Source organism: Capra hircus, chromosome 18 (genome assembly GCF_001704415.2).
Source record: "Capra hircus breed San Clemente chromosome 18, ASM170441v1, whole genome shotgun sequence".
Lineage (NCBI taxonomy): Eukaryota > Metazoa > Chordata > Mammalia > Artiodactyla > Bovidae > Capra > Capra hircus.
The window spans coordinates 42498539-42525156 of record NC_030825.1 but is presented as its reverse complement, the minus strand read 5'-3'; positions in this window follow the sequence as shown (position 1 = coordinate 42525156).

The following is a 26618-nucleotide window of genomic DNA, read 5'->3' as shown; positions in this document are numbered from 1 at the left end:
ACGGACCTTTGTTGGCAAAGTAATGTCTCTGCTTTATAATATGCTGTCTAGGTTGGTCATAACTTTCCTTCTAAAGAGTAAGCATCTTTTAATTTCATGGCTGCAATCACCATCTGCAGTGATTTGGGAGCCCAGAAAAATAAAGTCAGCCAAGGTCAAGGTTTATAAATTTTCTATCTTTTCAAAAATAAGCCCTTAATTTCACTGGTCTTCTCTATTCTATTTCTATTTAAATCTCTTTAAATCTCTATTTTGTTCATTTCCTCTGTGGTATATATTAGTTCCTTCCCTCTGCTGACCTAAATTTGTTTGTTCTTTTTCTACCTCTTTGAAATGGTAGATTAAGTTGTTAATTTGATGTTTATGCTTGTTTCCTGAAAAAACCTGAACTGCTATAACCTCTCTCAGAACTGCTTTGTTGCATCCCATAGACTTTGGAAAGTTGTGTCTCCATTTTCATTTGTCTTCAGATATTTTCTGATTTCCTCTTTGATTTTATCATTGACTCATTGTTTTTTCAGTAGAATGCTGTTTTGTTTCCATGTGTGCATTTTTTCCCATTTTATTTTTGTGGTTGCTTGTTAGTTTTACACTGTGGTGGTCAGAAGAAAAATGCTCGGTATAACTTCCAAGCTTTTAAATTTTTTAAGGCTTGTTTTATGACCCAGTAGGTGTTCTATCCTGGAGAACATTCCATGTACACTTGAAAATAATGTGTATTCTGTTGTTTTTGGATGGAAGGTTCTGTAGATATCAATTAAGTCTAACTGGTCGGTTATGTCATTTAACACCACTGTTGCCTTATTGATTTCCTGTCTGGATGATCTGTCCATTGAAGTCAATGGGGTACAAAGGTCTCCTGCTCTTATTGTATTATTATCAATTTCTCCCTTTATGTCTATTAATATTTACTTTATATATTTAGGTGCTTTTTATTGGATGCATATATATCAATTCAGTTCATTTCTGTTCAGTCGCTCTTTGCATGTCTGACTCTTTGCGACCCCATGGACTGCTGCACACCAGGCCTCCCTCTATATCACCAACTCCCAGAGTTTACCCAAACTCATGTCCATTGGGTCGGTGATGCCATCCAACCATCTTATCCTCTGTCATATATTAATTAATCCATCTATTATCCTCTTCTTCTATTGATCCCTATATGTCATTGTATAATGCTCTTCTTTGTCTGACGTTACAGTTTTTGTTTTAAAGTCTACTTTGTCTGATACAAATGTTGCTGCCTGGACTATTTTATCATTTCCATTTGCATGAAATCTTTTTCCATCCTCTTACTTTTAGTCTGTGTGTGTCTTTAGTCCTGAGGTCACTGTCTCATACACAACACATAAAAGAATATTCATTCATTTATCCAATCAGCCACCCTATGTCTTTTGATCAGAGCATTTAGTCCATTGGCACTTATAGTAACTATTGGTAGGGATGTCCTTATTGCCATTTTACAACTTGGTTTCTAGTTGTTCTTGTCATTCTTCTCCGTATATTCTCTCTCTCTCTCTTTTTTTTTTTTTTTTTTTTTTGTCCCATTGAGGTCTGATGATTTTTCTTTTGTAGTATGCTTGGTTTCCTTTCTTTTAGGTTTTTGTGTATCTGTTATAAGTTTTTGATTTGTGGTTACCATGGGACTCATATATGATGACTGATAGTTATATCTACTTGATTTAAACTAATAGTCATTTAAGTTCAAATACATTCTAAAAGCTCTACTTTTTAATTATCCTCCCCTAAATTTTGTGTTTTTTGTCATATTTTAAACCTTCATGCTTATCCTTTTTCTATGTATTGAAGTTATAGTTCTTTGTACAGATTTCTTTTTCTTTACATTTACCTACTGATATATTTATGACCTTCAATCCTTACTCTGCTGTGTTTCCTATTGGAATTTTCCTTTTCCATATAGCCTTTTTTTCTATCTAGAGAAGACCTTTCGGCATTTACTTTAGGATAAATTTATTATTGCTGAATTATTTCAGTTTTTGCTTGTCTGGGAAGTGCTTTATCACTTCTACTGTAAATGATAATCTTGCTATGTGGAGTATCCTAGGTTGCAGGTTTTTCTTTTAAATATATTATGTCACTCCCTTCTGGCTTATAAAGTTTCTGCAGCACAATCTGTTGATAGCCTTATAGAGATTACCTGATATATAACTCTTTGATTTCCTCTTGCTACCTTTAGAATTCTCTATCTTTAACTTTGGCCATTTTAATTATGCTGTGTGTGTATATTGAAGGGGTTATCTTGTTTGTGATCCTGTACTTGGTATCTATCTGTTTCCATCTTTAGGTTTGGGAAGTTTTCAAACATAATATTTTCCACTACATTTTTGTACCCTTCTCTCTCTTTCTGGCACCTTTATAATGTGAATTGTTGTGCACTTGATGGTAACCTCGAGGTCCCATATGTTTCACTCTTTTTCTATTTTTACATTTGTCTTTCTGTCTGCTGTTCTGATTGGGTGATTTCCTTTGTTCTGTCTTCTAGATCACTTATGTGTCATTTAGTCTACTATTCGTTGCTTATAGAGTGTTTTTCCATCTTGTTGTTGTTGTTCAGTCAGTCATGTCGGACTCTTTTCAACACAATAGACTACAGCATGCCAGGCTTTCCTGTCCTTCACCATCTCCTGGAGCTTGCTCAAATTCATGTCCATTGAGCTGGTGATGCCAACCAACCATCTCATCCTCTGTCATTCCCTTCTCCTCCTACCTTCTATCTTTCCCAACATCAGGGTCTTTTGTAATGAGTTGGCTCTTCACATCAGGTGGCCAAAATATTGGAACTTCAGCTTCAGTATCAGTCTCTCCAGTGAATATTCAGGGTTGATTTCCTTTAGGATTGACTGGTTTGATCTCCTTGCAGTCCAAGGGACTCTCAAGAGTCTTCTCCAACACCACGATTTAAAAGCTTTAATTCTGCAGCACTCAGCCTTTTTTATAGTACAACTCTCACCTCCGTACATGACTACCAGAAAAACCATAGCTTTGACTATTTGAAACTTTGTTGACAAAGTGATGTCTCTGCTTTTTATTTTCTTTTTAATGTTAGTTCTAGGTAGTTTTATAGGTCTTCATAGAACTGTTCAGCTTCAGCTTCTTTGGTATTAGTGGTTGGAGCATAAACTTGGATTACCATGATACTGAATAGTTTGCCTTGGAAATGAACAGAGATCATCCTGTCATTTTAGAGACTGCACCTAAGTACTGCATTTTGAACTCTTTTGTTGACTCTGAGGGCTACTCCATTTCTTCTAAGGGATTCTTGCCCACAGTAGTAGATGTAATGATCATCTGAATTAAATTACCCTACTCCTGTCCACTTTAGTTCACTGATTCCTAAAATATCAGTGTTCAACCTTGCCATCTCCTGTTTGACTTGATTCATAGACCTTGATTCATGGACCTAACATTCCAGCTTCCTATGCAATAATTGTTCTTTACAGCATTGGACTTTACTTTTACACCAGACACATCCACAACTGAATGCTGTTTTCGCTTTGGCTCAGCCTCTTCATTCCTTTTGGAGTCATTTCTCCATGATTCTCCAGTAGCATATTGGGCACTTATTGACCTGGGGAATTTATCTTTCAGTGTCATATCTTTTTGCCTTTTCATACTGTTCATAGGGTTCTCAAGGCAAGAATACTGAAGTGGCTTGCCATTTCCTTCTCCAGTGGACCACATTCTGTCTGAACTCTCCACCATGACCCTCTGTCCTGGGTGGCCCAACACGGCATGGCTCATAATTTCATTGAATTAGACAAGGCTGTGATCCATGTGATCAGTTTGATTAGTTTTCTGTGATTGTGGTTTTCATTCCTTCTGCCCTCTGGTGGATGAGGATAGGAGGCTTGTGGAAGTTTCCTGATGGGAGGGACTGGCTGTGGGGGAAACTGGGTCTTGTTCTGATGGCAGGGCCATGCTCAGTAAATCTTTAATCCAATTTTCTGCTGATGGGTGGGGCTGTGTTTCTTTCCATCCTCCCTACAGGCCTAGGCCAAACTATGGTAGGGGTAATGGTAGTAACGGTGGCCTCCTTCAGAAGGGCTTATGCCAGCATGCCACAGCTCCCAGTGGTGGTCAGTGCCCCTGACCCCGCAGCAGGCCACTGTGGACCCACATCTCTGCTGGAGACTCCCAGACACTCACAGGCAAGTCTGGCTCAGTCTCTTGTGCGGTCACTGCTCCTTTCCTTTGGGCCCTGGAGCACGCAATGTTTTCTTATGCCCTCCAAGAGTCTGTTTCCCCAGTACTGTGGATGTTCTGTAATCCAGTGCTACTGGCCTTCAAAGTCACATTCCCTAGGGTTTCTCAGCCCCTTTGCCAGAGCCCCAAGTTGGGGAGTCTGTTGTGGTCCCTAGAACTTTCACAACAGTGCAAGAACATCTTTGGTATAGTCATTCTCCAGTTTGTAGGTTGTCTGCCCAGCAGCTCTATAGTGGAACTAATGGCAACCTCCTCCAAGAGGCCTTATGCTACATGCCGCATCTCCCCGGTCTGCTTCAGCCAGAGCCCCTGTCCCCACAGCAGGTCACCGCTGACCCATGCCTCTGCTGGAGACACTCACACACTCAAAGGCAGGTCTGGTTCAGTCTCTTGTGGAGGTCACTGCTCCTTTCCCTGGGTCTTGGTGAGCACAAGGTTTCGTTTGATCCCTCTGAGCATCTCTGGTGGGTCTGAGATTTGATTTTAAATGTGATTGCCCTCCTCTTACCATCTTGTTGGGGCTTCTCCTTTGCCCTTGGATGTGAGGTATCTTTTATTGGTAGAATCCAACATCCTCCTGTTGATGGTTGTTCAGCAACTAGTTGTGATTTGGGTGTTCTTGCAGGAAAAGATGAGCTCACACCCTTCTAGTCTGTCATCTTAAAGATCTTAGATATTGAATTATCTATTTTTGAATATGTTGTCTTTATACTTTCTAGTATTTCTTAAAATGATCTATATTTAGATCAACTCTTTTCCCTAATTCAGTTAGCATTTTTATTATCAGTAATTCTTTCTCTGGTAGATGGTTTATATCTATTTCTTTGTTTTTTTTTCAAGGTTTTTCTCTTGCTCTTTAAATTGAAGGTAGTTTTACTGCCTTTTCATTTTATTTAACTTTCTTTGTCTCTAATAGTTACCTATTGTGGTATTGAAGGGGTGTTCTTATGTGGGAGTATCCCTATGAGTACTGGGTATGCCCCATGCTTTTGGTGGGAGAGCTGGATTTTCTGTGGACAGCAGTCATATCTTTGCTCAGGGTATGCCGGCAGCCATCACCCTGGTGGGTCGTAGCTGTTGATAAAGCTAGAGCTGTGCAGGATGTGAGATATGACTTCCTTTCTACTCAATGACTGTCATCACCCTATTTGAGGGTGGAGGTGGTTCCCAAGTTTCTGGAACTGAAGTCCAGAGGGTTAAACCCCAGCTGGCTTTGTTGCTTTTAAGTGTTGATTTTCCTTCTTCCTGTGCTGGGCTGTTTGCCCCAAAGGAGGGGTGTGCTGAAACAAGCAGGGTTTGTATACCTACAGAGATCTGATGCCCTGCCTTTATAGGAATCTGTAGCCCACAGTCACATCTTTACCCCTGTTGTGGTCACCCCAGATCTAGTTTTAAGCTGTAGTGTTGAGTTAGCACATGGCAAGGCTTTCATGGGAATTCAGGTATTTGTCCTGCTGTCAGAAATCTGGCCAGCATCTGGGGCACTGCTTGAGTAAATGCCAAAAATGACAACCACCACCCAACCTGGGCTATTGCCTCAAGTCCGCAGACCACCTCCGCATTTTTTGATCGAGACGTCTCACAGGTCCTGCCCGCTATAGATCGGTGCCAAGTTATGGCATGTAATGAGTGGGCCAGGGTGTTTACGCAACTCAGACTGGAGCATGGCAAGGTAGCAACCACTAGAGCAAACGTCCTCTCCCTGACTGGGGGCAAGCCATCACCCACACACTTCTCAGGAGTGAAGCCTAGGCTTCTCCAGCCTTTCTGTCTGTCCCAGCATTTCTTCTAAGAGCCAGGTGGGCTTGTCTCCTGTGCACAGGACTCCAAGGCTGGGATGACTAGTCTATGGCTCAGTCTCCTCACTCCCAGGGTGGGTGTCCACCCATGCAATCTCCTTTTCCCTCTTAGTAGCCTCCCAGGGACAGAGGTCCTGACCCAGTGCTTTTCTTCTCTTGCTACCCAATTATGTGTGTATCTTTCTCACAGTCTTGGCTGTATAGGAGTCCTTCTGCCAGTTTCTATTTAGTTTTCCATGAGACTTATATCACATGTAGATGCTTTCTGATGTGTTTGTAGGGGGAGGTAATCTCCACATTGTCTTACTCTTCCATCTTGATCTACCTTGTAAAGGTTTATTTCTTGACTTTCCATTCTATTATACATTTATCTTTAGATACTATAGTATTGTTAAAAGTTTGAAATTGAAACATATGATCCCTTCAATTTTATTCTTTTTCAAGAATGTTTTGGCTATTCTGGGTCCCTTGTATTTCCATATGCATTTTAGCATTAGCTTGCCAATTTCTGCCAGAAGGCTGCTGGGATTTTTATAGGGGCCACAGTGAGTCTATAGATCTATTTGAGAATTATTGCCTAATCCAGCCGTTTTCCTATTCATTCCATTTATTTATACATACTTTAATTCCATTCAATAATCCTTTATAGCTTTAAGTATACAAGTGGCTCAGCAGTTAAGAATCTGCCTGCAATGCAGGAGCCGCAGAAGATGCAGGTTCAGTCTCTGGGTTCAGAAGATCCCTTGGAGAAGGAAACGGCAACCAACTCCAATATTCTCGCCTGGAGAATCCCATGGAGAGGGGAACCTCATCAGCTGGAGAGGGGGTAGGCAACTGATGAAGGCTCCCTCTTCAGTTGCTTCCCAGGTAGCTCCGATGGTAAGGAATCTGCCTGTAATGCGGGAGACCTGGGTTCAGTCCCTGGGTCGGGAAGATCCTCTGGAAAAGGGCAAGACAACCTACTCCAGTATTCTTGGTTGGAGAATTCAATGGACAGAGGAGCCCAGTGCACTATTGTCCATGAAGCCACAAAGAGTTGGACGTGACTGAGCAACTAACCGTTCACATCCATACAAGTCTCTCGATAAATTGCTACATTTATTCCTAACTGTTTTTTACTCTTTTTGTTTCTATTATAAAGTAAATTCCTTTTTTAGTTGCATTGTTTGGTTGTTCACTGCTAGTGTATAGAAATATAATTGACCTTACATCCTACAGCCTCACTGAATGTGTTTATTAGTTCTGATAGTTTTTTAATAGGTATCTTGATATTTCCCATATACCAGGTATTATCATCTGTGACTTGAGACAGTATTACTTATTCTTTTCAGTCTGGATGTCTTTTATTTATTTCCTTACCTGAACTATTAGATTCTCCAGTAAATTGTTCAATAGATATTACAAAAGTAAGCATTCTTGTCTTGTTCCTGATCTGAAGGAGAAAGCACATTATAGCATCACCTTGGGTTCACAGACATTTTATTAAGTTAACAGTTCCAGTCTGTTTCAGTTTATTCTCATGAATGGGAGTTGAAATTTTTCAAATGCTTTTTTTTTATTGTTGTTATTTCCTGAGTCTGTTGACATAATCCTGTAGTTTTGCTCTTTAGTCCATCAATATGATGTATTACATTGATTGACTTTTAGGTGTTAAACCGATCTTGCATTCTGGGAATAAATTCCTCTTAGTCATAATTATTTTATATATATATATATCTATATATATAAAATTATATGTATATAGTTGAATTTGGCTTACTAATATTTTTGAGGAATTTTTTATGTCTGTATTCTTATGGGCCTGGACTTTACACTAAGGTGTTTTTTAGTTGCCAACCCAATTTTTTACTTATTATAGGTCTATTCAGGTTTTTTATTTCTTCTTGAGTCAGTTTTCATATATCTTTGCATCTTTCTAGGAATTTTCCATATCATATAAGCTATGGAATTTGTTGGCTTGGAGTTGATTGAATTATACCTTTATAATCTTGTTTATTTCTGTGAAGTCAGTAATGATAGCTCTCTCTCTCTCTCTCTCTCTTTTTTTTCCTGATTTTAATCATTTGAGTCTTCTCTGTTTGTTTGTTTTGCCTCTCAGTGAGTTTAGTTTTGTCTTGGTGAGATTGTCAATTTTGTATTTTTCTAAGAGCCAAGTTTTGGCATTATTTGTTTTCTCTAATCTTTTTCTATCTACTTATTTCATTTCTTTATGTTCTAATTTTTATGAAGCATAACTTCTGTTTCTTTGCATGTCTCTTTAATTGTTCATGTTGAAAACTGGACTTAGAAATCATCTATGTGGCAACTCTGAATATCAGATTCTACCCCTCTCCCAAGGTTTGTTACTTTTGTTGCTTATCATAGTAATTATTTTTGTTTAGTAATTTCCCTGAATTAATCCTGTAAAGTCTGTATTCTTTATTATATGTTGCTACTGAAGTCTCTGCTTGGTTAGCTTTGTGGTCAGGTTGCATCACCAACTCAATGGACATGAATTCAAGCAAACTCCAGGACATAGCGAAGGACAGAGGAGCCTGGCATGCTGCATTCCATGGGATCACAGTCAGACATGACTTAGCAACTGAACAACAACAATGTGAACAGAGATTTCCTTAAATGACTTCAACCAATATGCCTCCCTCCCTTTGACAAGGCACTTTGTGTATGTTATGTTGAGGCATTCCTTTAATACTCCAGCAGCTTAAAACTCTGCCTTAGTCTTCACTTCCTGCTTGTGCAGAGACTTGGGGACCACCAAGGTAAGAGACCAGGGCTTTCTCCCATCTTCTCTGGCTATTCCACAGTTCTGGAAACATGCACATCCCTGTACATGCACATGGTCTTCTAGAGCCCCAGGAATAAGCTTTTCAAAGACTCCTATGATTGTCTCATGCCCGTATTTTGCTTGTAAGTTTTCTGGCCAGATTCTTGTTTGCCCCAACTAGTATCACTTACTCAGATCACTGTAATGTTTGATAATTTTTGCTGATTGTTTTCAACATATACCCTGGAAATCGGGATCTTTCCACTAGTGGAGTTTCAAATGAGATAAAGACAAAGGGGCTTTTCTGGGGATCTGCCAAACAGATAAAACGTTGACAGCTGTCAGGTTGGGGGCTTTCAGTGCAGCTCCCCATCCACCCTGCCCCTCTAGTGGTTTCACATTTACTGTGGCTGAGAGTGCCACAGAGCTGGGAGGAGGGGGTGGAAACATGACCAGTTAGGCTTCCCTGATGGCTCAGATGGTAAGTAATTTGCCTACAATGTAGGAGACCTAGGTTCTGTCCCTGGGTTGGAAAGATTCCCTGGATAAGGGAGTGGCTACCCACTTTAGTATTTTCACCCAGAGAATTCCACAGACAGAGGAGCCAGGTGGGCTATAGTCCATGGGGTTGCAAAGGGTCAGACATGACTGAACAAATAACACACACTAAAAATGCCTTCATGCTTCTCATTTTTACCAAGATTCAGATTTTCTTGAAGAGATGGGCCTCAGCTATTTGGAAGCCTTTGGCTAATTTCCAGACTTCTTTAAAAAATTGATTTTGACAGTTTTTACCAGTGTTCTCATTGTCTTGGACCATAAAGAAGGTTGAGTGTCAAAGAACTGATACTTTCAAACTATTGAGAAGACTGTTGAGAGTCCCTTGGACAGCAAGGAGATCAAACCAGTCAATCCTAAAGGAAATCAACTCTGAATGTTTACTGGAAGAACTGAAGCCAAAGTCCAATACTTTGACCACCTGATGCAAAGAGCTGACTCACTGGAAAAGACCCTGATGCTGGGAAAGATTGAGGGCATGAGGAGAAGGGGTTGACAGAGGATGAGATGGTTGGATGACATCATCAAGTCAGTGGACATGAGTTTGAGTAAACGTCAGGAGATAGTGAAGGACAAGGAAGTCTGGTATGCTGCAGTCCATGGGGTCACAAAGGGTTGGACATGACTGAGTGACTGAACAATAACACTCCAACATTCTAGAGGTTCTTCCATCATAATTATCCAACTTCTTTTGTCCCTTCTTAGTTTTTCTTACCCCAAGTCAGTCACCAAATGGAACCACAAGTATTTCAGTCAGATCATCTCTGAGTGAAATGATTTGCTACACTCAAGACACAAGTTCCCCTTTCAGCCTCTAAGACAAAAGTGTCTGGAAATCTTCTTGGAACAGCCTATGTTGACGTCAAGTCAACATCTTTGACTTAAAATTAAAATAAGGAAAGTGAGGAAAATGAATTCACTCAGATTTGTCCAACTTTTTGCGACCCCATGGACTGTAGCCTGCCAGTCTCCTCTGTCCATGGGATTTTCCAGGCAAGCATACTGGAGTGGGTTGCCATTTCCTTCTCCATTGGCTCTTCCCAACCCAAAGACTGAACCTGGGTCTCCTGCTTTGCAGGCAGACTCTTTACAGTCTGAGCCACCAGAGAATCTCAAAATTAAAATGGTAGCAATCATTAAATAGGACTAATTGAAGTCAAGTGGGCCTTAGGAAGCATCACTATGAACAAAGCTAGTGGAGGTGATGGAATCCCAGTTGAGCTATTTCAAATCCTAAAAGATGATGCTGTGAAAGTGCTGCACTGAATATGCCAGCAAATTTGGAAAACTCAGCAGTGGCCACAGGACTGGAAAAGGTCAATTTTCATTCCAATCCCAAAGAAAGAAAATGCCAAAAGAATGCTGAAACTACCACACAATTGCACTCATCTCACATGCTAGTAAAGTAATGCTTTAAATTCTCCAAGCCAGGCTTCAGCAATACATGAACCATGAAATTCCAGATGTTCAAGCTGGTTTTAGAAAAGGCAGAGGAACCAGAGATCAAATTGCCAACATCTGCTGGATCATCAAAAAAGCAAGAGAGTTCCAGAAAAATATCTATTTCTGCTTTATTGACTATGCCAAAGCCTTTGACAGTGTGGATCACAATAAACTGTGAAAAATTCTGAAAGAGATGGGAATACTAGACCACCTGATCTGCCACTTGAGAAATCTGTATGCAGGTCAGGAAGCAACAGTCAGAACTGGACATGAAACAACAGACTGGTTCCAAATAGAAAAAGGAGTACATCAAGGCCGTATGTTGTCACCCTGCTTATTTAACTTATATGCAGAGTACATCATGAGAAATGCTGGGCTGGATGAAACACAAACTGGAATCAAGATTACTGGGAGAAATATCAATAACCTCAGATATGCAGATGACACCACCCTTATGGCAGAAAGTGAAGAAGAACTAAAGAGCCTCTTAATGAAAGTGAAAGAGGAGAGTGAAAAAGTTGGCTTAAAGCTCCACATTCAGAAAACGAAGATCATGGCATCTGGTTCCATCACTTCATGGAAATAGATGCGGAAACAGTGGAAACAGTGGCTGACTTTATTTTGGGGGCTCCAAAATCACTGCAGATGGTGATTGCAGCCATAAAATTAAAAGGCGCTTACTCCTTGGAAGGAAAGTTATGACCAACATAGACAGCATATTAAAAGGCAGAAACATACTTTGTCAACAAAGGTCCATCTAGTCAAGGCTTTGGTTTTTCCAATTGTCATGTATGGATGTGAGAGTTGGACTATGAAGAAAGCTGAGCGTTGAAGAATTGATGCTTTTGAACTGTGGTGTTGCAGAAGACTCTTGAGAGTCCTTTGGACTGCAAGGAGATCCAACCAGTCAATCCTAAAGGAGATCAGTCCTGGGTGTTCATTGGAAGGACTGATGTTGAAGCTGAAACTCCAGTACTTTGGCCACCTGATGCGTGACTCATTTGAAAAGACCCTGATGCTTGGAAAGATTGAGAGCAGGAGGAGAAGGGGACGACAGAGGATGAGATTGTTGGATGGCATCACTGACTCAATGGACATGAGTTTGTGTGGACTCCAGGAGTTGGTGATGGACAGGGAGGCCTGGCGTGCTGCAGTTCATGGGGTCTCAAAGAGTCAGACATGACTGAGCGACTGAACTGAACTGAATTGATATTTGACCAGAAATATAACTTAGATGAAATTCTAACAGTGAGAAAATGTTTTCAAAAGATATCAATGATGTGATTATCTAAGAGACATTTTGATCTCTGACATGTAAGAAGGTTGTTAATAGGAAATAAATGTTAAAATGTAACATTAAAATTATCAAGAGCGATTAACAATAATTATATATCTAAGTCTCCAAAGCAATTAAGGAATGACCCGACCCAAAGAGCAGCCCCCATGCTTCTCCCGCACAACTGCCCCTCTCACTAGGAGCTCTTCTGAGGCCAGTTTTGCTGTGCACCTTACGTTTGTTTTTATTTTCTTCCCAAACAGTAACTGGCCTCGGCTCAGATGCCGTGATCTGCTATCTCACAGCCATTTTTCTGAACATAAGCAGCCTGCATTTAAAACTCTCCTGCTCATCTGTCTTCATTTGAAGACCGAGTTAAAAAATAAAATTAATGATTGCTATCAGGGGGAAGACGAGGAGCATCTTTGGTGAAAAGTAGATCTGCCACGTTTGGCCAAGGCTGACATCTTTCACTGGCTGGAAATGGCTGGATATACTTGTAAACATTATTAAAAATAATAACTTAATGTTTCCTTCCTGTGACTCGCTAGCATTAGCAAGGTAGTTCCAATTAGTATTTCCTCTGAGTGAGGTGGGCCTCTGACTCCATTTCATTTAAGAGGGGATTTGTTTTCTAATTTTTACTTCTGCTGTTGTCAATAATAGACCAGAACAGAATGACGGCTGCCTTCCTCCCATCACTTACATTTTGCAGAGCCCCAGCGAAGGCATATGCATCTTTGATTTTATTTGTTTTAGCTGTGCTTGTTCAGTTAGAGAGAGGACACATTTATGTCTCTGCGATCTGGAAGGTGTGGCATGGAGTTTCAAAATACAAGTAAATCACATCACAAGACTAAATCATTTTGTAGGATTTTGAGAGTGAAGACAAATAATTCAATGATAAATTAATGTGAATGGCCTGTAATAGATACTTTTTTTTTTTCATTTAGCCTCAAGTTCCCACTGACAGTGTGAAGTGTGGCTAGAAGGAAAGAAGGAAGGGAGAGAAGGAGGGAGAGGAGAAAGAAGGGGACAACAGGCACCTCTCTGCCCAGGTGCCTCACCTCTGGATGGTTCATCCCTGCTGGTTGGATCTTCCTTCCATTCTAACGAGTATCTCTCTAGTAGACTCATCTTGCTTTATTAAAGTCAAAAATATGTTTTTAAATGCTAAATAAGACATGCATTATTGCAAATGCAAAGCTACAAAATGTGTTTGGCAGCCTGAAGGTAATAATTTCTTCCAATTTCAACACAAAGTTGGTGAATATTTCAATTGATTGTGTTGGGCAATCCAGTAGTCATTTAATCATATTAACATATAACTTGCATATTCAACATCATCTCACATGCTAGCTTATCTTATACCCCAGAAAGTCTCACAAGGCATCAAGCATGCACATGTACACATGCTCATGCGTGCACGCGCACACACACACACAGACACACACACACACACTCATTTCCTGGGGTAGGCTTTTAACCAAAGTTCTATTTAATGTCTAGGCTGTGCAAATGACTGTCTCTGTGAACTGACGTAACGGAACTTTTTAATAGCATAACAGAGCAAATCATTATGCAGAAGATAGGAGGCATTATTTACAACATTAATTAAGTCCAGGGGAAAAAAAGAACCATATAAATCCACTTCACTTTATTTTAAGTGCTTTTGCCTGGGAACCCATGTCCTGTTCTACTTATTTTGAAATTCAAGTAGAGTGTAGGAGGCTGAACTTTTTTAACTTTTCCATGTGGTGTGATGCTTTGCGTCTCTCTGGTTTTTGTAATGTGGTGACATGCCCCAGGTGCCAGGAGTTACCCAGGATGATAGCAAGCAGAGAGTTGAAACACACCTGAGAAGAAGAAGGCTTCGTGTGTGTGTGGTGGGAAGTCAAGTCCACGAATCCCAGGCTCTGAGAGGGAGGGGTCCCTGTGGGAAGGAGTGTGCTCTCTGCTTTGGAGAGTCTCCATCACACCACATCCTTTGACCCTGCCATCCACCCGATCTTCCCACCTACTTTGTGCTCAAGTTAAACAGCTGCTGACTTCTCAACTGGTGAATGCTGAAGTCTCTCAAAATCATGTACACAGGATGGCAGAGGATTCTGAAAGATGAAAGGAAAAGCTCTATTTTATTCAGTTTCTGACACCATTCATACATTAGATACTAGATAAGGAGTTCAGTTTGTGCTTTATTGGTTGACATGAGCCATGTAGCACAGGCGCCCTGTTGTGCTCCATCAGAGCAGTGCTGGAATAAGCTGCAGGAGCAGAGGAAGCTGGGGGCTGACCAGGCTCCTTACAGAGGAGAGAGAGGCAATTTAACGTAAGCAAGAGCAGGCAAGACAAAGAGAAGAAGCCAACTGTGTTTTATTTGGAATAAAAATGCAATTTAGCATGACCCTGGGCTTATCTCATTCCGGCCAAGTAATATTTTCCTGACAAAACAGTGGCTAGAAGGTTTGTCAAGTTCTGAGCAATGAGTTTTGTAGGCAAGATGATAATGGGGTTTGAATTTGAGGTTCACGGCTGACTCCAGCAAAGTTTCCAGGAAACCAGATTCACCTGAACTCCAAAAGTTCACAAAACAACGTAAGTGAAAAAAGCTTTTCTTCCTGGTCTTTGTGAGGGGCCAACAGCATATGGGAGAGACAAAAATTGAGACAGCCATATTCTTGAGCAGCCCCAAATATGCCAAATTTGCCCATAACTTATAACTGATTACCCAGTTAATTCTTATATTAAGGAATTAAACTGGAACACTGAGGAGTAGAGCTTAGTAGACTAAATTGGGATCTTTATATTCCTCTGGAATTAATATATTAGCATGGCTTAAACACACACAATTTTCTAATTCAGATCGGGTCCAAATTCTGATCCAAATTTGAACATCCGGGAATCCCCACTAGACCTTCTTGCTCAACTGGTATAGGGACAAAGAAGGCCATTTGATCCATGCAGGCTGGCTGATGGGCCAGGATTTTTTCATGGTCAGAAGGAGGATTTTGGAAGCTCTAAGGGCTCAAAGTCACAACAGACAGAAGGCGACAGACAGAGAGACAAGATTGCATAAGAACGAGTCCTGCTGTGCCTGGTGATTTGTTGGGTATCTCAGTGTTTGTTCTGTGACAAGTTGGACTTTGGTACAAGGTCAGCTCCTGAATCTTGATTATGCTTTTTTTCCCCCTTGAGCCAAGAGACATTGATCTGTACATCTAGTTTACCTTGTTTTCTTAGCCATTTGTGACACAGTACAACAGTTCCCATCGAAAAAAGTGTCATGTAAATAAATTACAACTTACGACGTATACATTAAATAATTTTATAAATGAACTTTAAAAATGAAGGAGTAAAAAATGCCAGGCCTGGCTTGTAGAGCAATAGTGATTATTCTAATCATGTTGTCATGTGTAATGAAGCACAGGCCCATCATTAATCAAAAGAACCAATCAGATAACTAATTTAGGCAATATTCTTTACCGCAGGACACGTCGGTCAGTAAAAATGCATTAAAATAGCAAAAGATCAATAGCAGACACCGGGGACTGTGTTTACAAACCGGTCTTAAACTTTAGGGTATTAAATTCTCAGTCATATTGGGTATCTGTTTGGTAAAGATAAAGGAAAACTTCAGAGAAATGAAAGTTTTTTTAAGTTAATAGTCCAGTTGTAATGTATACTGTAATAAATGTACAGAATGTTACATTATTTTGTGATGAATGGCAAAAGTGTCCCCAGCTCCCTGCAGAAGCATTATTGAAGTTCAGAAAAAAAGGACCATGGAATGAGCAGGGATTGACGAATTGGTCCAAAGATGCCAGTGGGAGGCAGGCAGTTCCTGGGTGTTTAAAGACGATTTATGTTCTGAGCAGTCCGGGGTGAGCGCAGTGGTCAGGCCCAGCAAGTGGCAGGTGGTGACCGTTATCTCTCTGAAAGGTGGCCTCACTTCCCTGCAGCATGTCCCTTTGCCAGAAGCCTCAGTTTGTTCACTTTCTCTAATGAAAAGTTTCACTCATACTCTAACCACACAGAGTACATCTTAAAAAGTTCAAAGCAGCCACCTCCTTTTTCTTTCCTAACAAGTAAATGTATTTTTGAAATAAATCCTGATGCTGCTTCTACAAACCTAGTACAGCTACTGAAGAAATACGCTTCTTCAACAGAAGGCAAAAGTGGCGGTCACACAGTGGACCAGAGGCTGCAGGAATAGCCATTCCTCGGCTGGTGCAGCTCAGAATAAGTGTCACAGCATTAGGCAAAAGGCCACCAGAGAGAGCCAGGTGGCTCCTCTGGCCCTGAAGTCTGATATCTCCATGCCTTTACTCTGTGAGTCACAGGATGATGGGGCTTGGGATAGGGACAGTAGCTGAAATGTTTCTCTCCTGTGGTGATCACTACCCTGAGTACTAGAGGACCCCACACTCTTGCAAGAACTTGTCACACGTTTTCCTACTAGGAAACAACTCTGCCAGGAAGATACACTTGGTTCCTTGATTCATTCAAACCTTCTCTCTAGAGTGCCTGTCATGTGCCTCTGTGCAGACGTTGTCTGCCAACTGGCTGGCAACCCAGAAAGAGACACTGAGAAGTTTTGATTTGACTAATGCCACACATAAAGTGGTATCTCCCAACAGGAGGAAAGAAGAAGAAAGAATAAAATAAAGGAAGGGGAGAGAAGGAAAAGAAAGAAGAAAGAAAAGAATGAAAGAAAGATGACTTCTCCCCCAAGCCCACCTCCTTCCATGGCTATGGCTCTTATTTTCCTGCTCATTTTCACAGCAAACTCTCTAGAAAGACAAAAGGATGGCTACATTTGCTGAGTACTTCTTCCTCTCCTACTCAACCCTTCAACCTGTTCTCCTTGTCTTTCATGCTTACTGTTCCAGGGAGATAGCTTTGACAAATCACCTGTGAATTCCATGTTTCCAAAGCCAACGGATATTTTTAGATCTTAAACTTGAACCTCTCAGCAGTGTTCTCTTTCCCCAATACTCTTGCTCCTTGGCACATTCTTCTTTGTCCTCCTCTTCAGTATACTCTATCTCAGGATACTTTGGTAGTCCTTCATAACCTCATGACCTCTACGCAACCTCTATATGCACATGCTGGCATGCAATAGATCACAATTATAAACAACCTAAATACCCATTGATAGGGAAAATATTAAGCAAACAATGGCGCAATAATTCCATGGAAACTAAGAGCTGTTAAACAACAACAACAACAAATTAAATATACACATATATGGGAAAGAAAGTGTGAAAGTGTTAGTCACTCAGTTGTGTCCGACTCTTTGTGACCGCATGGACTGTAGCCTGTTAGGCTCCTCTGTCCATGGGATTCTCCAGGCAAGAATACTGGAGTAAGTTGTTACTTCCTTCTCCAGGGGATCTTCCTGACCCAGGGATCAAACCCAGGTCTCCCATATCACAGGCAGATTCTTTACTGTCTTCTTTACTGTCTGAGCCACCAGGGAAGCTCTATACATATATATACCTGTGAAGATCTCTGAGACATATGCTAAGTGAAAATAAAAGACAACCCTGCAGGGAATGATGCTATTTAAGTGTGATATATTTCTGTGTGCACATATAAACGTATGTGATGCATTTTAAAAGGTCTCAAAGATGAGTGTACACATGCTGGGTATGAGAAATAAATTGGAGGAAGCAAGAGATTCAGGGTGGTCAGAAGGAGCATACATTTTATCTCTACTGATTAACATTTTGAAAATGAATCATGTCTCCTGTAATTAAAGACTAAAGAATCACTTCAAATAACTATTATGCACATTTAAACTTACTCCTTAGCCCTCCAGCCTCTTGTCACTCTCTCCAGAGGTGCTTCCAAACAGTTCAAGGACTGAAATCTCATCTATTTGAAAGTGTCTCCAGACCCAGAGATCCAATCTTTCTCCTGAGCTCCAGATGTGCTTCTGTAAATTCCTGTTTGGACTCTTTACCAAAAGTATCATTGCCAACGTCACAAATTTTCTTTGGCCAACTGGAACACTACTTTCCCCCCCTAAACCCACACTTGCCCAGTTTCCCAATCTCAGTAAATGACTTTATCATTGACTCTGTTGGTCGTGTTGAAAGTACAAGCCACACTTGATTTAGATAGAATCTATTCTATATACTCCTTATGTCTCCAACGTCAGCCTTGAATCATCCTTCCCTTTCTCTCTGAAATCCCCCTATCGTGCTGAATGGAGCCACCACAATCTGTTATCCGCACTACTGCCACAGCTTCTTGGTTGACTTCTCTGCTGCTTCCCTTTCTTCTGTCCATTTGGTTATCCACCCAGCCATCAGAGCGACCTTTTCCAGCATAGGTGGGATCAATCCCTCCCAGCCCAGGTCCCTGCTCCTCACAGTGCCCTGCTTGTCCTTCTAGAGATGGGCAGGATAGGGCTATGCTGGGGACCTGAATACTCTTCAGAAGAGCCCAGCTGGTGAGCAAAGGGGAGGGAGAGGAAAAACATAGATGCAGCCTCAGTGTCTTCCATGAAAGCATGGGATGGGCACTTCCTCAACAGCTGTCTGCACTGCTCTCAGCATGGCCGCTGGCATCAGACCATGCGCTTCCAAGTCTCAGCCCCACACGGCCAGAGTTGCCCATCTTCCTAGTCAAACCCTCAGGGTGCTCCATTTTCATTCCAAGACTGCAGTGGCACTGGGGAAAAGTACTGTAGAATTTTGAAAGTAGTATTTTTTTGCAAAAAATAATTCCTTACTCTGGAATGAGATTCAAAACTAAATAGCAAGAAGTCAAACTTGAGTTACTTTTCCAGAATGCAATAGCTAGGTAATTGACTTGGTTTTAAGAGTTACAATTTTAGCACAATTTTCTTGGAGAAGAATTGATAAGATAAACCTTGGAAAGAAATTAAGGTAAGGTTTTGTGAAAATAATATGACAATTATATCAAGCTAACTATAAATGAGAAATGAATGTATTTCATCACAGGATTTTTGTAAATGTTCTTGTAAGAAGAATGTATTAAGCTTTATGTAGGTGAGAAGTTAGTGATTGGAAATTTAAAATTCTAACAGAAAGACGTGCATGGATACTACTGAGTCACTGTATTTCTTATTTAAGTTTCAGTCCATATTAATATTGGGCTATATGTGTTGTATGAGCTCCAAATGAAAAGAAAAAAATACCAAGGAGAAAAGCATTCTTTAACACTCTGAAATTAACATTCTGGGATATCCAAATACTGTGATTTCTGACAGGCTAGCCAGATCCCATGTATCCTTCAACCAACAACATTTAAGCCATATGAAGTATGTGACAGTAGGAACCAGAGGCCAACCAAAAGCCCACAGTCAGAATCTCTTAGGAAGCCAGAAGTCATTTATTAATAAAGCTATTGACATGTTTTAATATTTATAGTTATTTACCTTGCAAAAGAACTGAATCAGGGAGTACAGAGATCAAGTCACTGCTCAGGGGAGCGAGTATTTACCTAGGCTAATAGCTTCTCTTTGGAGAACGGGCAAAGAAGAGCAGGGGCTGAGGGGGGCCTGGAAGCTCTTTTCAAGGACTTGGTGGAAACTCTGAGAGCCGACGTGGGCACAGCACTTCTAGCAACGATACCATCATGCCCTGGTCTTGCCCTGCCTCCCATCATCAGCCCCCAGTGAAGGGTGACAGGGGGCCATCGTGAAGAGCACTGTCTCCTAGACCGGACATCCCTGTGATCGACAGAGGAAGACTGAGACCTAATTTTGCTCCTTCTTCCAGCACCTTTTCCACAGCGTCCATCTTCAAAGACCACCAAACATGGAAGATCAAAGAAAGGACGACCAGCTGAGCTAGGGAAGACAGAGGAAGCAGGACCTTGGCAGAGGAGTCAGGAGTGGGGAGCACGGGGAGTCTTTGGAAACAGAAAGGGACACTGACGGAAAATGCCCCCAAGACTCTCCGCAAGGGTCAACTCTGCAACCTCTGGCTAAGTCTAGTGAGGATAAGTTGTGTGGCAATAACAACCACAACCACAGAAACACGTGTCTTGCTCTTAGGATGAAGATGTATCCATGCCCATTGGCAGGGGACTCTGTCCTCACCCAGGACCTTGGCTGATGGGGTTCTATCTCCACGTGTGTTTTCATGAGTATCTGGATGTGGAAGCACTCCTACTGGAAATACAGTGCTCTAGGGTTAGAGTCTACTGTTCAGGAACACACAGCCACCCCTAAATTCAAGGGGGGAGAAGAGTGAAATTCTCCCATGAGCCCAGCAGGAGAGAATGGGGGAATCCCCGAGCAAGAGAAATGTCTGCTCCATGCACGGAGCTGTGAGAAGATTTAGATCAATGATAGAAGTCACTTTATCTCTACCTTCATCTGGACTTGAAATAGTTTGAAATATTTGGCTAATAACACTAATAAACCTTCTGTAGGACTCCATGGAGGTCACCTGGAGAGGAATGAGGCCATTTTTTTACAGACTGGGTAACTCTCTCTTTCTCCAGAGATGGCAAACTGTGTTGGCATATTCCTGTCATTTATTGTCATTTATTCAACAGGCCTCTCTTAAGACACTTTAGCAAAAATAAATTTTGTGATACAGTAGCCGCTAAAGCTGACTGCTGCTGCTGCTGCTAAGTCGCTTCAGTCGTGTCCGACTCTGTGTGACCCCGTAGGCAGAAGCCCACCAGATTCCCCCGTCCCTGGGATTCTCCAGGCAAGCTGACTAGTCAAATATGATAGGATATCAAGGAGCGAGGGTGGAGGACGGCTGTTTGCCATGCTGCATGTGTTATGCTGAGACTCCATCCCATTCTGTGACTTTTCCCTGCAGAACTCCGCTGTTCTTTCAAGACAGATAAACACTAACATTTGGGTCCTTCTGGTATAAGGGCTTTTCAGATAAATGGGGTAAACAGCTGAAGGGACAAAGGAGCTGAAGGCAATTCAAGAAAGTGATGAGGGACTTCTCTGGTGGTTCAGTGATTAAGACTTCACCTCCAGTGCAGGAGGTGTGGGTTTTATCCCTGGTCATAGAGCTAAGATCCCTCATGCCTTGCAGCAAAAAAAAGAAAAAAAAAAAAACCCGAAAACCTGAAAACAAAACAAACAAAGCAGCAATATTCAATATAAAATATTCAATATAAAGCAATATTTCCATATAAAATAAGCAATATTCAATATAAAACAAAAACAGAAGCAATATTATAACAAATTTAATAAAGACTTAAAATAAAGAAAATGATGAAATGATAAACTCTGAGATTGAAATTGGGGTGGGTGAGAGAGAACTGGAGGGGATAGGGTTATGGAAAGAAAGGAAGGAGCCAGTGGATTGGAGACCCTCCTAAGATCTGATCACATTAAAGGTGGGAGGAGTGAAGCAGATCAATTAAGAAATCAAGACACTGAGGTTGGAATTGTAGGTAAGGACTTGGGTGTGGGGGATCGGTGACTAGAGAGTGTGTGGAAGAAATGGCCACTATTGTTTAAGGTACCAAGGGATTGAAAGCCCCAGGTGGTACTGAACTGAGCATCCATCAGTTCAGTTCAGTTCAGTTGCTCAGTCGTGTCCGACTCTTTGCAACCCCATGAACCACAGCACACCAGGCCTCCCTGTCCATCACCAACTCCCAGAGTTCACTCAAACTCACGTCCATCGAGTCAGTGATGCCATCCAGCCATCTCATCCTCTGTCGTCCCCTTCTCCTCCTGCCCCCAATCCCTCCCAGCATCAGAGTCTTTTCCAATGAGACAACTCCTCACATCAGGTGGCCAAAGTACTGGAGTTTCAGTCTCAGCATCAGTCCTTCCAATGAACACCCAGGACTGATCTCCTTTAGAATGGACTGGTTGGAGCTCCTTGCAGTCCAAGAGACTCTCAAGAGTCTTCTCCAACACCACGGTTCAAAAGCATCAATTCTTCGGCACTCAGCTTTCTTCGCAGTCCAACTCACATCCATACATGTTTTACTGGAAAAACCATAGCCTTGATTAGACAGACCTTTGTTGGCAAAGTAATGTCTCTGCTTTTGAATATGCTATCTAGGTTGGTCATAACTTTCCTTCCAAGGAGTAAGTGTCTTTTAATTTTATGGCTGCAGTCACCATCTGCAATGATTTTGGAGCCCCGAAAAATAAAGTCAGCCACTGTTTCCACTGTTTCCCCATCTATTTGCCATGAAGTGATGGGACCAGATGCCATGATCTTAGTTTTCTGAATGTTGAGCTTTAAGCCATAGAGAATGCCAAATTCTCATGAATCCAGGAAGAAATGGAATGGCAAAAACAACAGAGAACCAAAAGCTAAAATCTACAATGACAGAGGCTGCTGCTGCTGATACTGCTGCTACTGCTGCTAAGTCGTTTCAGTTGCGTCTGACTCTGTATGACCCCATAGATGGCAGCCCACCAGGCTCCTCTGTCCCTAGGATTCTCCAGGCAAGAACACTGGAGTGGGTTGCCATTTCCTTCTCCAATGCATGAAAGTGAAAAGTAAAAGTGAAGTCACTCAGTAGTGTCTGACTCTTAGCGACTCCATGGACTATAGCCTACCAGGTTCCCCAGTCCCTGGGATTCTCCAGGCAAGAATACTGGAGTGGGGTGTCATTGCCTTCTCCAATGGCAGAGGGAGTAGAAACAATGGCAAGCAGGGGGTCGGGGGGTACTCCTAGATGGTAGAGCTGTCAGTGGAATAGGGTTTTGGCTTTGTTTTGTAACCAAAGGAAAGGGGTTGAAATTTTTCTGGAAGTGGTGATGGGGACCAACAAGGTCTCCAACGTTGGGAGATGCCCAAAGCTGCGATTAACAGGGAGTGAAAGAACAACAGAGCCAGCACTGAAAAGGGCTGCAAAGGAAGCAGTGTCTCCCCAGAAGATCCTGTTCTCTCAGTCCTCAGGGGAAAGCCTCGGGAAGAGTGGCTGGCCGTGCTGTGGGCTCCCGGAAGATGGCTTGCCAATCACTGAGCCCATCAATTCGTCATCTGGTGGGTTGGCATGATGGAAAATATAGGGAAACAAGGAGAACACAAAACTATAGGACACAATCCAGGGAGATGAATCAGAAACTAGTGTGTCTGAGGTGTTATCTCCAAATGATTTTTGTGTTCCACGTGGTCCCTAATGTGGTACATTTGCAGGCCAGACAACACCTTAGAGACAGTCTCCCGTCTCACACTTAGAGGCGCCCAAGGCCCTCATCCAGTGTTAATTGGCTGTGTGGGAGGGAGACTGGAATGGCTGTGGACTTTTGAACAAGATAGATGGAGAGAAAGAGATATAAAAATGGGGCAGTTTCCCCAAGTCTAAGGAAGGTTGGCCCCTAGCCTATTACCTTGCAACAGTTTCTGGAAAAGTCCCCAAAGCCCACTTGGAGAGTGGAGACCATGGAGCTATCAGGCCTGACAACTGGGTTAACCTGGGTTAGCAGCACATCAGCGCAAACTAGGGAAGATCAGGGAGGGACTGGACACTCCCAGGACAGAGCATGAGGGCTCCTCTGTCCCATGGGTCTGCAGGACATGAAGCTTAGCAGCTACTCCTATGACTCTTGGTTCAGGCCTCACCTTTCTGTGCAAATCAAGAAACCAGAATCTAAAAAAGAACAGACACGTGTATATGTATAACTAAATCACCTTGCTCTACAGCTGAAACTAACACAACATCATAAATCAATCCAAAGTAATTTTTTTTTAAGAAAACAGAAAAAATCACTCCAGTCTCTTCTTACTGATGGAAATCATCAAGGAATATGAATTTGATTCCACAGGCACAGCCTCATGTATGCGGAGGGAGTAAGGAAGATGTCTATGCAATGAGGCTCAGAAGAGCAGCCCTTCATACAGCTTCTTGTTTTGATTATCACTAAAACTTTGGAAATTGTGTCATCAACTGGAGTACTTCTCACTAACACCCTCCCCAGGAGCCTGTTTTGCTTTGTTTTTATCATGGCCTGTGTTCTGTTTTGTTTTGTTCAGTTTTAATAATTTATTTTTAATCATGTCCAGGAATAACCTAAGAAGGGGAAGGACAAAATTATCAAAACATTTAATCACAAAAGACCCATGGTTACACACGCATGACAAATATTCAGTTAAATTTTGCATTGTCTGTTACATATATTGATCTTTTATTTTGACTGATGTTGAAAGCTTTTTCCTGGTGGCTCCCCCGATAAAGAATCCTCATGCAATCCAGGAGACCTGGGTTCAATCCTAGGTCTGGAAGATCCCCTGGAGAAGGGAATGGCTACCCACTCCAGTATTCTTGCCTGGAGAATTCCAGGGACAGAGGAGCCTGGTGGGCTACAGTCCATGGGGTCGCAAAGAGTCGGACTTGACTGAGCAACTAACAATTTCACTTCACCTCTGAAAGCTCTTTGGTTAAGAATGAAAGCTTCTGAGGAACTTGAACTTTATATTTTCTTTTTTAAGTTTTTATTTATTTGTTGAAGTACAGTTGATTTGCAACTTTGTGCTAATATCTTCTGTATAACAAAGTGACTTAGCTATACATAGAGATAGCCCTTTTTATATTCTTTCCCATTATGGTTTATCACAGGATATTGAGTATAGCTCCTTGAGTTATGTAGTAGGACCTTGTTGTTTTTCCATCCTATATATAATAGTTTGAATATGCTTACCCCAAACCCTCAGTCAATCCCTCTCCCACCCCGCCTCCCCTTGGCAACCACAATCTGTTCTCTATGTCTATGAATCTGTTTCTGTTTTGTAGATAGATTCATCTGTGTCATATTTTAGATTCCACATATATGTGATATCATACAGCATTTGACTTTCTCTTTCTGACATAAATATGCATCTTCACTCAGCATGACCGTCTCTAGGTCCTCCCTTGCTGCGACCTCTTCCTGCCCTCCTAGATATGCTCTACCTGCCCTTCAAGTCCCCTTTCTGCAAACTCTCCAAACAGGAACCCTCCTCCCTAGAATCCATTTTCTCCCTCCCAGTCATTGGATGAACTCTCCCAGATGGCTCTGGCTCAGAAAGGCTTTGAAATCCCTTTGTTCTTTGTGTTGTTAAAAGAGTTTGCTCCCAGACATATTTCATCTTATTATGTTGCTTATAAGCTCCAAGAAGGAAGTCTTCACTCTTTGCCACTGTGATTTCCCAGCCCCCAGAACAGGGCCTTAACCCAGTCAAAGCTCTCAACCAATACTCGTTTTATTGTTAAAGGCTTGCTGACCACAGATTATGGCAAAGTTAGAGAAAGCATAGCCAGTGATGGTGAGGGTTCAATCTCTTGCTGGAGGGAGAGCTGGGACAGAGGCAGCCCTCACATCCCTAGAAGTAAAGGGATCTCTCTCTCTCACCTTCTGTGCGTGCATTCTCCTGGTTAGCTGAAATGGAAAGAAGGCAGATTAAAGTTTGACAGATAGGTTAGAACCATTGTTGTTGTTCAGTCACTAAGTTGCGCCCATTTTTTCTGTGACCCCTGGCAGCACGCCGGGCTCCTCTGTCCTCCACTATCTCCTGCAGTTTGCTCAAATTCATGTCCATTGAGTCGGTGATGCTATCTAACCATCTTATGCTCTGCTGATCCCTTCTCTAACTAGGGTTACAGCCTAGATCCTGAGAAATATGCAGCGCCCACCATGCACAGTCTCAAGAAATAGATTTTACCAACTATCACCTGGGCCAGATCAGAGGGTCATGAATTTTGCTAGGTAAGCTAAAGTGAAAGCAATGAATATCTCTATTTCCAAGTTGACTGAGAGTTTGTCTATTTTTCTATAGACACAACTTGTCTATATTTTTTTCCTCAGAGAATGTGGGAATTTATCATTGTTGGATTCAATTCAATTACTTTTTCGACCCTATTAAAAAATAGCTCATTCAAATCAAACCAGGACTCCTTTCCAATTCCAGCCTGTTGACAGTGTCTTTCGTACCCAGCTAAGCAGTCTTTGCAGCATTTGGCACTGCTCTTGCTCTGAGGGCAGGATTTAGAACAGATGCTGACTTCCTTGAGTCAGGATGCTACTGAGTTCTCTGCTGATTAGTGGGCTACAAACTGAGATGTGACAGCCTGGAGATTCCTGGCCACAAACCATTCCCAGTGGAAGAAGTCACTCAGCTTCTCTTGCAAGGCACCCCTGTGGAGAAGTTCCACAAGCTGGAATAGGGTTTCCTCTATTAACCCTATAATTCCTCCAGGGCACCTGACCTCAGATCTGGGGGGGTCAGGAAAGCTGACCCAAGATTGGTAGCCTGAAGATGCTAAGCGCAGGGCCTCAGCATCCAGTGGTATAGCCTGGTCAGATGTCTTTGTGAGAACCCACTTTTGCTGCCCTGAGCTCAGTAAAATAGATGAGAGCTGTTGATACAGCAGAGCTGGCCGGGCAAATAGTGGTCAGTGTGGCAGGTCCACTGGGCCATGCTCAGACTACACTCAGCTGGTGGGTCCAGGGCAGCATGGCTTTGTTCTAGGAGCACAGTCCCCTCCATGAGCCCCACTGGCTATAAAGCCAGCTAGGGCAGCAGAGAGGGTGAGGAATGTGTTCTTGTTCCCAGAGAGGAGCCTGTTGTACAGAACAGGGGGCCCATAACTTTATAGCTTC